General features: G+C 42.8%; 1 protein-coding gene across 9 annotated transcripts in view; it reads left to right on the plus strand.

The window, feature by feature from the left end:
• Positions 1–1,597: 1,597 nt before the first annotated feature.
• ANKRD6 (ankyrin repeat domain 6) overlaps positions 1,598–14,953 on the plus strand; it is a 63,002-nt gene continuing 49,646 nt past the window's right edge. For 2 of the 9 annotated variants that reach the window (XM_083497513.1, XM_083497522.1), the window contains exon 1: positions 1,656–1,941. The gene's annotated coding sequence lies outside the window, so the exon portion shown is untranslated. Of the gene's footprint in view, positions 1,942–13,839; positions 13,942–14,953 lie in introns of those variants that run through there. The other 7 variants (XM_083497514.1, XM_083497515.1, XM_083497512.1 and 4 more) reach the window with 6 other exon arrangements.

Consider the following 14,953-nt stretch of genomic DNA (forward strand, 5'->3'; position numbering starts at 1 on the left):
CCACAAGTTCAAGCAGTGGAATTGAATAAGCTGGCAAAACAGGGACAGTAAAGATGAAAAGTGCACCCTTGAAAATTTGCAGACAAGTTTAGTCAGGTAAGATGCTTCGGAGTGACTGGCTTACATTATACAGTTATGGCTGCACAATTCTGTGGCCAGTAAGCAATCTGTTGCTTCTGAACGTGCTTGTTGACTCATGATTTGTAAGCAATAGGAGAAATCCATTATCCTCATGACCAGATGGTTCATCACTTTAAAAATATTGCTTTATATGTTCTGTTACTGAGCTCAGGCGCTTGAAAACAAATACAGTGGTACCTCGGGTTAAGTACTTAATTCGTTCCGGAGGTCTTTACTTAACCTGAAACTGTTCTTAACCTGAAGACCACTTTAGCTAATGGGGCCTCCCGCTGCTGCTGCACCGCTGGAGCACAATTTCTGTTCTCATCCTGAAGCAAAGTTCTTAACCTGAAGCACTATTTCTGGGTTAGCGGAGTCTGTAACCGGAAGTGTATGTAGCCTGAGATACCACTGTACAGGCAAGGCCTGCTTTTTTGACCCAGGCATACACCAGAGCGCAGAACCAGCCCACTGATGCAGCGGGGTGAAGCACTTGCCTCAGGTGGTGGATGAACAAGAGGCGGCGCCCTGCCCACCCCACCACTTCCGCCATCACCAGAATGCGCCCTCTCACTGGAATGCCTCCTGAGGTGGAGAAGATGAGCCACAACACCTTGCAGGATGCCTCTACTCTCACCCAGTTTGGGGGTGAGTGGAACACCGGCTGTGTGTTCCGGTGGCAGCAGAAGTGGTGGGGGGAGAGTGATGTTTGACCTGTGGAAGCATTTTTTGCATATTTAAGTCAATCACTGAATGATTTATTTTTTTCATCTTACTGGTTTTTATTTTCAAATATTTTTTTTATTATTTTCTTTATACAAACTTTTATAGTACATTGCAATAAATCATATACTTTAGCTCTGCCGAGCTTGTAACTTCCCTCCATCCCTTTAGCAAGTATCCTTTGTTTTCTTATATCGCATATTCTCTTTATTTAACCTTCTATCTGCCATACGTTGTAAGAGCTATCTCAGTCCTGCCAGTGTCTTTAAGGTTTTACAATTATCTTTTATATATACCGTAAATCTACTCCAACTTTCTTGAAACCTCTGATCATCCTGGTCCCGAATTCTTCCCATCAGTCTGGCTAACTTTGCATAACTCATCATTTTTGTCTGCCACTCCGCAATAGTAGGAACTTCTTGCAATTTCCAATTTTGGACAAGCATATTTCTTGCTGCAGCTGTGGCATACATAAGTGATTTCTTTCCCCCCCTTTCCCCGCCCTTAAATTTGTGTCGCTCCTTTTGCCACTTCTCTTTTCCTACACAGCAAGTCAACAGCCTGATCCTAAGCGTGATTTAAAAAAAAAAAAATTACTGAGAAGCAAGTCTCACGGTGTTTCATGGGACATATATTGTGATGAAAAAAATTAGGTCACGCGAGTCAAGGAGGGTCAGACGAATTCCGGACCGTGTTGTTCCGGACCGTGGCCGCTAGATGTCGCTCACCAACGCCCATCTCGACCTCTTGACTCCGCTCTCTGAGCAGCAGATCTTTTTCACTTTGGGCTGTTTCCAGGTGCGGCCGCTAGATGGCAATGCCGGAGCGGATGGTGAACGCAGAAGCCTCCCCCGCCCCACGCCGGAGAGCAAAGTTACCTGCGGCGTGCATTGGAGCAGGATTTCGTAGTAACTTTGCAAACCCTTTTCACGAGGGTGGAGCAAGGGAGGACCAAGCCTAGCGCTCCTACGAGGGGCAGCTGGAGCGGCAGAGATTCCCCCACCTCCCCGCTTCCTACAAGCCCATCGTTTTGCACGGTTTGTTCGTCCGCCGAGCTGGGATGTGCGTAGCAGGGCGCCCTGGGAGAGAAGAGAAAAGGTAGGCATTTAAAATATACATATATGCATTGCATTGAGAGGGGAGGATTATCCCTGCATGGAAGAGAGGGTTCTGCAGCCAAGTCTCCGTCTTTTACACCGTGTCTACATTTTGTAAACAAGCAGAAGGAGGGGGGAATCGTTGAATACAAGAGCTATCTGTAAGGAACTCCTCTGTGTTTCTCTATTTCTCCCCACCCCCAGCTCCGGTTTCTGTGATTGTTTGGCCGCTGCAAGTGTTGCCTCTTCCTCTCTCGCCCCTCCTCCTAATCTCAGAACCTTCCAGGGCTCAGGTCTGAGCCAGCGTTAAACCATAACGCTGCCTGGATATGCCAATGCACACCCTGGCTTATGTAGGAAGGCGAGGGAAAAAAAATGAAAAAAGCAAGAAGACGGGAGTCTAAGCATAGCCAGAGTGCCGCCGCCTTCTCCTTACCAATCAGAGAAGCAGCAACAGCTGGCCCAGGTCACATCTGAGATTAGGAGGCTCAATTTACAGCAGAGGCGGGGGGGGGGGGAGAGAAGCAAACGTGAGTGGGTCAATAAATGTGTCTCTTACCTTTGCACTTTGCAAAAGTTACAGGTTCTACTCTCTCTATTCTTCATTTCCCCATCCAACCAAGATAAATTTAATTACAGCCCAATGACTCATTCTAGCCAGACAGAAGCACTTGAGAACCCAAAGCAAAGGCTACTGAGAGTTGTGGCTGAGGGGACACAGTCCAGGAAGAGAGGCCTGGATGGCTGCATTTGGCTTCTGAGCCCGGCTTCCCCATTTGTTGACTTGTAGATTAGACATCATGTCTTTCAGGCTGAGCTGAGAGCCCAGTCCAGCCAGGTATGCTCCAAACTTGATGTGGAAAATCTAAATGGCCACAGTAGGAGTAATTCTCCTGCAAGCCTCATTGAAATAAATGGGAGCTGCGCATGTGCAAGATATTCAGCTCCTGTTCATTTTAGTGCGATTTGTGAAGGGACTTTTCCTGGTGGATTCTGCCCATGCAATGGTCACCTCTCTCTTGTCTCTCACTAATTAATGGCACTCCAAGTCTGCTACCCCTACTTGCCTCATGGTAAGCCCTGCTGTCAACACCTCTCATTTCCAGAATCCCATCACCTTGATTTATTTAAGAAGAAAACACATCTCATGTTACATACTTTCTCTAAACGATAAGTGCTTCAGTGGAGGGTATTATGATGTGTATCCCAAATGTAAGTTGTCAGGTGTTGACTGCCTCACATGTGGTTTCCCTCCTGCCCCCATGTATAAATGCACTGGGAAGCTGCTTTTGAACAATCTCCTGCACTTTAGGAAGTTTATGAAGGTTTCTTATTTTAAATACTTTTTTAAAAACCTGCATTCATTCCAATTATAGGTAAACTTGTCACAACCAGTTCTCATTAGAGACAAGTTAGAATGAAGACAGAATCTGTTAAACAAAAACTTGCATTGAGCAAGTTTATTATTATAATTTGTGTCTTTTACAACACACTTTGCAAATTTATTGCAAGCACTGAATTAAAACACTACTTTTATGCTTTTACATATGCAGAAAAATGGAATTAAACTATTTTAAAGCAAGCTATGTAAAGGTAAAGGGACCCCTGACCATTAGGTCTAGTCGCAGATGACTTTGGGGTTGCGATGCTCATCTCGCTTTACTGGCCGAGGGAGCCAGCGTACAGCTTCCCGGTCATGTGGCCAGCATGACTAAGCCGCTTCTGGCGAACCAGAGCAGCGCACGGAAACGCCGGAGCGGTACCTATTTATCCACTTGCACTTCGTGTTTTCAAACTGCTAGGTTGGCAGGAATAGGGACCGAGCAATGGGAGCTCACCCCGTCACGGGGATTCGAACTGCTGACCTTCTGATCGGCAAGACCTAGGCTCTGTGGTTTAACCCACAGTGCCACCCGCGTCCCTTCAAAATAAGCTATAGTGGTTGTTAAATATAGTAAGCTGCAGCCTATATTTTATGGTGTTTCTATACATATATAACACACTTGGGTAATTGTGTAATTTCAGTGATTGACTGCGTTGGCTGAAGACAGTTATGAGAAAATAAAATTAACTGTTGGGTGGGAGAGTTCCGATAAGGAAGTGGAAGCTTTGGCAGAAAGTTACTGTTTGAATAGTTAAGGCTGATTTGTGTGCATTTCAGTATTCCATTTGCAAGGTATAACGCCTTGCAAATACAGTGTATTAAAATATGACCAGATATTATCGGTTTCCATAGCTGTATAAAGAATAAAGCTTCCTTTCTTTTTGAGAATTGGAAATTCTAAGCACAATTGTTAGCATGGCCAGTCCCCGTCTTGCTGCTGTGCCACAACAGCTCTGCATATATGCATTTCATACACCAGATGTTTTAAGGATCATCCCCCCGTTCAATATTGGCAGAATATTTTCACAGCCACACCGGACGCATTCCCATAAACTTTGACAAATGTGTGTTGTATCAGCCTCTGCTTTGGCAGCGATGGCTCTCTTTGTGCAACTTAACTTTCAATGCAAGTTTTCTTCATGTTTAACTTGATGTATGGTTGGTGACCATTACCTGCAAATTCAAAAAGTCCTGATCTTCTCCACTGCCTGCCCTGAAGCATGTAGCAGCCTAGTCAAGAGGGCAGGATCCTCATATCTCTAAAATGCAGTTATCTATGCATTCCAAAACATCTTCTTATTGAAGAGATGAGTTGCAATTTGCTTCAGGCACTTTAGAACAGGGCTGGGCTTAGTCCTCTATCTTGTAAGCTTTGTGTTGAGTATTAACGTAACACAAAGTACAAAGCCTGATGAATATTCAGGTAGATGTAGAACATCTAAATCTATAAAAAACGATAGCATATTCTTGAAGCACTCAGCTCGAAACAGAACATAAAGAGTGATAGAAAAACGGCATCTAGCTAATGTGATTATATGCTTGTACAAGATATACCATTTGTAGATTTATTACTTAGGTGCACAGAAGTCACGCCATAATTCAGTACTAGGGAGGGACTGAACATTCTAGTTACTTTCATATGCAGTGAAACATATTGTAGGGGTGGATTGCAAAAAAGTAGAAGAGAATGTGTGGCACTAACTTACATTTCAGGCCTCTGTTTTTGTATGAAAAACATCCATGTTAGATTACTAATAATTGTGTCTCTTGTATTATTGGCATCCCCTTGAGGCAAAATTTAAACCTAGGATGAGTTGCGACTTGAAAAGGAACGCAAATCTTGGTGCTAGAGTCTGTTTCTTAGTTGTTATCTGTTTAATTCTTTAAAATGTTTCTTACTCTCTTTTAATGCTTGAGTTAATGATGATCCATCAAAATATCTGTTCAATGCATCTATTGTTTTTAGTTTTTTAAAAAATTGTGACAGTCAAAAGGAAGTAGCAAACTGCTATTATGCACAGCATAATACCGGTAATTAATAATTTCTCATGCCTCCCTCACCTGATGAGAAGAGGAATCATGCCACCTTACAATTAATACATTCTGTGTATATGTATAATCAGTTGAATTTTACCAAACATCTGTAGGCTGATTTGCATACATCTCTAGATGTGTTCCTATGGAGTGCCAAATTTGTGTCAAATCCCCCACCCTCACTCTGCGTTGAGACCTACACCAATTTGTCCCGTGCAGACAGCAGAAGAGCATAATTAAATTACTGAGTTTTTGGCATGCATTATAGTTTCTGCAGTTATTTCTATCCCAAGTCAATCAATAGCAAGACACATTGGAAGGTTTGATGTGCCCAGAGACATCCGTATGCAAAAGGATACTTCTGCACACAGGCTCCATGATTGGTAGTCTTAAATATGTCTCAGGCCAATATTTAAAAAAAATGCCTGTGAAAAATCACTTAGAAAGTCAGCATTTGTTTCTTTTCAAAATAGCAGACTGTAATCTAATTATTCTTCCTTTAGTTGATATAATCCCACACGCCGTTGCCCATTTCTTCATTTGTGCTAATGGGGCATTGAAAATAAAGCATTCTTCTCTTTCAAAATTGTCACATTGTCATTCTGCTTCGTTGTAAAGGGGGGACTCTTTGTATGTGTTGTTGATGTTGTTGATAATAAGCAACTTGTTGTGTAAAGGGATCTAGTTTTAAAACAAGATGAAATAAACTGAAGGATGCAATTAATTGTTACACTCAACATTTCTGCACAATTCATTGTTATTTGCATAAACTAGGTATGCAAGGATTAAATTTAATGTATGGGGAGGAATATGCTATTCTCTGAAATAGGTAGGTTGGTTGGTAGTAATGTAATGCTCATGACAAGCAATGCCCGTGTTTGTTTCCTAAATTCTGTTTGTCCCTGAGATATGCTTCCTGCAATAAAATATATCATATAGATGCTTGATCCTCAGTCCTCAAAATTAAAGCTCAGAATGCCATCTGACTTTAGGTTTTGCCTTAGGTATGTACAGTGGCGTAGCGTGGGTTGTCAGCACCCGGGGCAAGGCAAGTAATTTGCGCCCCCTAACCAGTGGATTTGCGCCCCTAACCCTAACCCCCAGATGTTGCGCCCGGTGTGGCCGGCCCCCCCTGCACCCCCCACGCTACGCCACTGCTTTCACCCCTCGAGCTGTTGGTAGAGCCGGGACTAAGAGGCCATCCAAACACCCCAAATCCCATTCACCCACGCAGGACGACGAGCCAGAGTGGGCCCCTCCACCTATAAACTCCCCTCCTAGTGATCTGCAGCGAAGAGGCTTGTAAACCCTTCAATGGAGTCCCGAAACCCCTCAATGAAACATCAGGATTTCTCAAAGAACCATCGCTGACCAATGGGCATCGTCCAAGGTGAGAGGCAGCCAATCCGAAGTCAGGAAGCAGCAGCCCCGTGTCTGGAGCGCGCGATCCGCCAGGAGAGCGCAAGAAACCGAGAGCAGAAAGAGGGGAAGAAGCGCGCTGCAAAATGTAGCAACAGCGGATACAATGCATCCTCCTGTTTCCTTGTTTCTTGCAAGACAGAAACAGAGGGCAATCCAGGGCTCCCCTCCCTCCCCCCTCCCTCAAGCAAAAGGTCCTTTGCCCTTAGGGGAAATCCAGCTTCGCCCCAGGAGGCAGCCCATACCCCAGACAGTAATCCGGATCCTGCCAGAGGAGAAGCGCAGGAAAGCCTCGCGACTGGGAGGAGGCCGGCCTCCGGCGCGGGTGGGGGGGCCCCGTCGGGGCGGGTGGGCGGTCTTGGCGCGTAGGCACTAGAGCGCCGCCAATGGCGCGTTTGGCGGGCTGCGCGCATCCAGACAGCGACCCGAGTCTGGGCGGCGTGGCGCTTGGTGCCGGAGCCTCCGCCCGCAGCGCCCCGTCGGGAGACCCAGCCTCGAGCCGGCTGTCGGACGCGGTTGAAGCAGCCAGGGCGGCATGGCAGGCGGCGGCGGCTCCTCGGCGACTCCACGCGGCCAGCCCAGCGCGCTGGCCGAGCCCCGCAGGCGAACGCTGCCCGTCGGTGAGGAGGGGCTGCCTGGCGCGCCCTCCGTGGCCCTGACGCGCGGGGACCGCGGCGAGCGCTGAGAGCCGCTGCCAGCTACAGCCTGCGCCCGAGGCTCTTTGGCGATTCCGGAGGCAGCGAGCGCGCCCCCCCAGAAGTTGCGCCCGGTGCGGCTGGCACCCCTGGCACCCCCCACGCTACGCCACTGGGTATGTAAGATACAAAACAAAGGTTTTACTGTATTAAAGTGTTACAGGCCTGGTGAAGAGAGTTGATACTGTTCTCTTCCCCACTTTACAGTCAGTGTTAGAAACTGAGTTATGAAAGCTAGGAGATAATTGTCACCTTAAACCTAGGTTATGGGCACAACAACAGAATGTCTAGGCGCAATTTTGTATAATGAGTACAAAGCTGAAAATGAATGAACTGCAGCTAAAATATTATGTTTACTTTTCACATGGTCTAGTCCTTCCCTTGCCCACCCCCCTAATATTCTTAAGAAGATCTCTTCTGCAGTCTTCAGAGCGTAGCTGGAAGTGGGGAGGCAGAAAAAGGTCCTCCTTTCCTTCCACTCTGCAGTTTTAATCTGAAATCTTAGGTGCAGTATTGCGCCCAGAGCTCAGAAACTGCTTGCCCTAATGAAATTCCCTGTTGCAAAATGCGCATAGAATGATGGGAGTTTCGAACACTGTTTGCAGTGCTTTTTCTGTATTTTAAACTTTGTAGAACAATTTTTTTTATGCTTCCATTAGAGGATTCTGAAAACAAGCATAGATTTGCAGTTACTGTCAGTTCAGTATGTTTTGTTGTACTGTACAGTACTTTGATAACTTTCTAGAATGAAGTTTTGTGTGTTGTCATTTAGTGACTGAATTACAAGGTAGTTACGTCACAGGGAAGCTTGAACTCTTGTAGTTTGTTGATTTCCTTTCTGCTAAAATTGTCAGTGGCAAAAATGCATTATAAGTAAAGACAACATTATTATTTACGTATATTTCAGGGCTTCCTTTAATACCTGGCATTTAGAGGATTTTAAGAATGATGAATAGTGTGTGTGCAGAGCGAAACTACTGTTAAGACAGGTTAAGCTTCAGTGAATTTGTTTGAAGGGCACAATAGGAATTAACTGTGTTAGCTGTGTTACACAAGGCTTGTAGCGGACGTAATTCTTCAAAACCTTTTCTGTCAGCAAGACCAATCATCGTTCATGCGTTTGAACTGTTACCGGAAATAACTACACAACCTCCCTCCTGCTCTCTTTAAACTGACCTTTCTGAGTGTACAGAATATTTCCTGTGAAAGTATTCTAATAATTGTGATCACGAAAAAGTTCTAGTATTGGGGGACTAAATGATGTTTGTTTTAAGAGAAGAGTAAAATTTACCATCAAAAAGACACAGAAATTTTAAATTAAGGAATGGACCTACTCTTGCAGTGTGTAAATAGTAAACATATTTCCTCTTTCATGTAAAATAATGTGCTTTTACATTCTATATATTTGCTTCTGGCAACTGTCCTCTTCTGAAACCTACTTTGAGTTGTAGAGCACAATTTTGTGAATGTTCCAGTGAAAGTGAAACAAGTATTATTGGAGCATAATTCTGCTGTCTTCTGCTTGTAAATTTTAACCATTTAAGCCTGTTGCAGAACTCAAAAATGAGGGACTTCCCCTCCTCTTTGGTCTTGCTAATTTTGAGGTCTTCTCATGCTGATACAGTCACTGATGATTGGGGTTGCGGCGCTCATCTCGCTTTATTGGCCGAGGGAGCCGGCGTACAGCTTCCGGGTCATGTGGCCAGCATGACTAAGCCGCTTCTGGCGAACCAGAGCAGTGCACGGAAACACCGTTTACCTTCCCGCCGAAGCGGTACCTATTTATCTACTTGCACTTCAATGTGCTTTCAAACTGCTAGGTTGGCAGGAGCAGGGACCGAGCAATGGTCTGATACAGAAACAAGTGCCCTAATGCCTGTCTGTCCCCAGTTTTGCATATTCCCTACAACTTTGTGTCCCCTTTCCTAGCTTATCCTTACAAGTTTATGCCATTCTTTCTCAACTTGAATGAAAGCAGTTTGCCCAGTGCCCATTCTTCTGATTTGTGGATTCTCTCCACGTAAGAGCATTCTTAATTTGTGATAAAGTAAGACCAGGTATATAATTCCTCTGGTTTTTGCAAACAAAAAAAACCCCTACTTCCAGAAGCCTGATACAAATAGTGTGTTTGTCTGGGGAGAGGGGAGGCAGAGGAACAAAGAACAAAATGCCAACAGTGCCTTGGAATGAAGGACATTATCTGTGAAGGATCTTGTAAAACCAGATCTTTTCACCAAGATACTAAATCTTCATTCCTGAGCCCTTTTGCTGCCTTCTTCTGACACAGGGTGTAAGTGGATGTTAATAGTATTCTCGTGACCCTTTATGACCTCTTAGAATCTGCCCCCAAGCGCTAGCTGTCTTTTGGTGGAGAGCAAAGTGGGAGAGGTTTAAAGCTACAGTTACTGAGATGTTGCTGAATTAGTGATTACTGCTGGCACAGTTCAAATATGCAAGAAACAATGTTGTTTACAGAAGAGGAAGAAATGTTCCTGCGCTGGAAAAAAACAAAACTTGCAATGTGCATTTCAAGTGTGTGTGGGGGGGGGGGGACCTGGCAGGGTGAAGGGGATAATAATTAGAAAATGAGAAGCTAAAATGAGACTGAGTGGACGTGAGTCTAAATTTCTGTCAGAGATTAAGGTTTAAAGGGGGGCTTTTCAATGGGTAATTGTAAGCCTTATAGTGCACATGTCTACTTAGAAGTTATTCCCATCGAGTACAGTGGGATAGGATTGCAATATTAATGTCTCACCACCATCAGAGTTGAGGCAGTCACTCAGGAAAAAGGGAATACACTCCCTAAAGAGGTCCACATGGTGCCTTCTTTGCTGTGTGTTAAGGGTCAGGGTTAGGAACTTTTAGGTGCTAATCATTACTGAACAATCACTTGATTTTTATCTAATGAAAACTTGCATAAGGGGAACTTAGCTTTTCCTGGTTTAATGTGTCACTGTGTGGTGTTTATTTTGTTTTGCTGTTCAATTTGACATTTGTATTTAAAATATATTCTTGTTTTATCAATATTTATTGTGCGCTACTTAAGAAAATTTTGCTTATAATTGAAAAGTCCAATATAAATTTAAAACCAGCTATATAAAATAAAGTACTGTATAATAAGCGATAAGGCCATGAGGTGTGTGTTTTCAGATCACCCTTTGCATGAGTAGTCAGAGCATGCCCAGCTGCATTTTAGGCTTTTTGGTTGTAGTGGACTTATGGCCTTCCATTTCTTGTTGTTGTTGTTGTTTACATTTGTATATCACCCTATATCCACAGATCTCAGGGTGGTTCACAACATAAAATCTCAAAATAAAAACATGAAGTACATAATGAAAATAAAAACAAGAACAACCCAATAATCCCCCATGTTTATATCATGGACTGAAGTCAGGAAGTTGTATCTTTCAGCCCTGATTATGCTTCAAGTAATGACCCAAATAAGGATCTTTGGCACAAAAAAGTGTTGATAGAAGTTATTAGTATTAATTATATGATCCCAACAAATATATTGTTTATATTCTTTACATCCTGTTTTGCATACAGCACATAGTTAACGTAGAAAAACATGTGCAAGGGAAAGAGGAAGTACAGTGGGCAACCAAAGTTTATAACAATAAATGCTAGTCATTTATGCCAAAAGCTTCATAGAGATTTATTTGTTTTGAAGCAGTTTTGTTTGTCGACTGCAGTAGTATGGAAGGGAGCCCTTAACCTGTCAATTAAGCAAGCTTGCAAATATATTTTCCTTGCTTTAATTTAAAGGGACATGCAGCCCATGGGTTGACCAGTATAATAAATTATGAAGTTGTTAAGAGCAATCTTGCAATGAGGTCAGCATGCAAAGGGCATGGGCATTCTAGCCAAAGTCATGCAGGCTCCATTGGTTTCAGTGGGAACGACTTGAGTACACTCATAACTCTCACTCAAATCAGTGGGCTGCAAAGTGCTGAAATTTGGCTGGCTAAACAAACCTTGTGATGCAATTCAGCACTTTTCCCATTGCTTTCTATTTGTGCTGACATATTATCCTCTACTGCCACATATTGAGATTGCTGCCCATTTTGGGGTCTTTTATTATTTTCCTCTCATGGAAAACATTACTCATAACAAACAGTATACAGTGGTACCTCGGGTTACATACACTTCAGGTTACATACGCTTCAGGTTACAGACTCTGCTAACCCAGAAACAGTACCTCGGGTTAAGAACTGTGCTTCAGGATGAGAGCAGGCAGTAGCGGGAGGCACCATTAGCTAAAGTGGTGCTTCAGGTTAAGAACAGTTTCAGGTTAAGAACAGACCTCCTGAACGAATTAAGTACTTAAACCGAGGTACCACTGTATTTTAATCATTCTGAATTCATTCGTGATAGCTCTTGTTTCTAAGATTTGCCAGATACCGGTGGTCATTTGTATAGCTTTTCCACCAAATCCAACTCGCCTACAGAATCCACATTTAAAACAAGTTTTATTTGAAACCCCCACTATTGAAGATCTGTGATGTGTATCTTGGAGATGTGTTTTCCTTATGGTTCAAAATTCTAGATCCACCCCCCCCCCAACTTTAGATGGCTGGCTAAACAAAATCACACAAACCTACCTTATTACATCACCTCCAGCCAGTTAAAGGGGAGGGAAACATGTCCCCTTCTAGAAGGATCTCTAGCTGTTCCATTTCTGGAACATTACTCCAGCATATGTTACAAACAGGATCCTTAGCAGACCTTGCCAGGTCTGCTTAACAAAGAAACTGATCTGACCATTTTAGTAATCCTCCTTTTTTGCAGATCCCATTTTAGGGCTATAAAACCATAGAATTTGAGGGGACCCCGAAACCCCATTTAGTCTAATTCCAGTCTTATTACACTGATAAGACAAGCCTCATTTGTTCTTCAGAACAGTAAAATCTCAATGTATAACGAACAAACAACTTTCCAAAACATATGGTAGCTTGTAATCTAAAGCACTCAATCACTTCCCAAGTGATTAAACAACTCTGTTAACTTTGGTTAAGTGAAAGTTAGTACCATGAGAAGAGGATTCTGTGGATGTGAAATAAGAGTATGCTTTATGGGCTTTATTTAAAGAAAAGCATTTATAGAAATGCTCGTACATTGAGTAGTTGGCACAACCACCTTACAATCGCACTTCTCATGATGCAACCAAAGTGGTGAGCTGGTAACTTCCTTATTCAGCTGCTCGGGAATAGCTTGCCACAATGTGGGGGTCAGTCTGTTGCATATTGGTGCAGGCTTTTCCCCATTTATATCTACATATTTCCCATCCATCTCTGCACTGGATTTTGGAATGTTTGTGACATGCTCCCCCAGCTCTCTGCTGTTATCTAAAATGTCTAATGCAAGTGTTATTTAGACATCATTGGCAAGTGTACATTCAGTCCTGGGTCTATTAATTCTCTACATTTGCTCCTGCTGATGGTAGGATCCTTTGCCCTGATGTTTCATTTCTTTCTAATCCCACGAGGGGGCTGGGGAGGAAGTCCCGTTGTGCAAGCAGATCACATTCCACTTGTGCATACCCCACTTAAGAGTACGTTAAATTTCCACCCCATATTTCTAACTCTTGAATAGGGCAGTTGCAAGATCATCATGCATTAAGGCCAATTTTTCATCACTGCCATCTTTTTAAATAGCAGTATCTTTAAGGTCAGGGGTTGGGAACCTGCGGTTCTTCAGATGCTGCTGGACTCCAGCTCCCATCAGTCCTAGCCAATATGAACAAGGGACTAAGATGATGGGACTTGTATTCCAAAAACACCTGAAAGGGTTGCAAATACCCCACCTGTTTTTTAACAGAATAGACAGTTTCACCCCTAGACCCACCAAAAGGGTCTTCAGGCTGTTTCCTCTTGCTACACACCCACATTCTCTTTCCACCTGAGACTGTGCCCTGCTACCATTAGAATGTAAAATTCAAGAGTTTGTAATCCAAATGCTTTTTTGGGGGAATGTGTTAGTGTGTGTTGGGGAACAGAAAAGGTTCACTGAAAGATTCAAAGTCCTGCTCTTGGAAATATTGCAGATTTAAGTTGCAGAGCATCAGAAGAATAATTATGATGTGGCTCTTTAAAGAGCATTTGTATATCTTTTTGTATATTCCTCGTCATAACCAGAGATAGAGTAATCCTGGGGAATAATAGCATCTGGTCTGCAATACAATAGAGGAGGGGGCTGTGAACAACTGTCTAAGCAGCACACTAATTCTAGGACCAAAGGCTTTCCCCACTGGACCCTAATTCTTTAGAACCTGATGGGCCTCTGGGGAGTCCTCTATTGACATGTAAATTGGCCTGCCCTATTATTGCCAGTGGTAGGCACACTGCTGTTTATCCCAGCTGTCCCTGTGTTGGGTGTCTGTTTGTTGCTTGGTCTTCAACGCCTATATATGTTTTGCAAACACATGGCTGAGAGGATCCACTGTTTCCCAGAGCGTGGCAACATGTCTCACGTGAGTTAGGAGGCTTTTTTTTATTCATGTGTTTGTAATAAATATTCGGTTCAGTTCTAGGCACAGGCAGCTAGAAAGAAATACAACGTTTGCATTTAAATATTTGGAATATTTTGCTATCTAAGCTCCAGGAAGAGCTGTTAAAAGCCTTGAGGGGTAATTGAAGGTTCTTTCCTCTTTAAACAATGGGCCCTATTATCTTTTCCAGTGGGAGAGCCTGTGTAGACTTACACAGTGTTGGTAAACTAACAAAAGATCCTAGTCTTGTCTCTGTTGCTGCTTTGGTTTAAATTAAAACCCATTAAGTTATTGTGGTTTAGCAGAAGGTGTTACTTTGTGTTTCAGCAATTACATTAGGTGACTGCAAATTTGTTTTATAATACCAACTCATCTTTTAAAAAAGTTGACTATCCTTATTATCCTAGCATATAATTATTTATAATATTTGCTTTTTACAAGGTTTGCAACGCTGACTAGAGAATGTGAAAGTAGATACATTTCTGTAGGGGCCAAGCAAGTTGAAATGGTTTTTAAAACCTATGATATTTATTGAGGCATATTGATAAGCAGTTAAAATGTTTTAAGAAAAATATCTTACTTTTTGAAGCCATGTGTGAAAACTTGTATGCTTCTGGCTTCCTTATTGGCAGAATGTGGAGGACCAGCCGTTACCCTTAGGGTGTTGAGAAAGCAAGGAAGAGACTAATTGAAATGTAACAGATTTATTATGTGCAAAACACACATACTGTACTAATCTATTGAGAAGCAGGTCTTTAAACATGTATGCAACCTGTGGATTTAAACTAATGCCTATGAAAAGCAGATTAGTTAAAATATGGGAGTGCAAGGTCAGACTTCAGTAAAGTCCATTTTTTAATGATACAAGAACTAATAGGTTGTGTATATAAAAATGTTTTATTATACCATTTTCTGGTAATGAAAAATCTATCTTCAATTCCTTAGAACTAAGGCTGAGATTCTAAGAATCACTTTGCTCCCCTCAAAGGCTTAA

Source organism: Podarcis liolepis, assembly GCF_965112155.1.
Source record: "Podarcis liolepis genome assembly, chromosome: 3".
In the NCBI taxonomy this organism is placed as follows: Eukaryota; Metazoa; Chordata; class Lepidosauria; order Squamata; family Lacertidae; genus Podarcis; species Podarcis liolepis.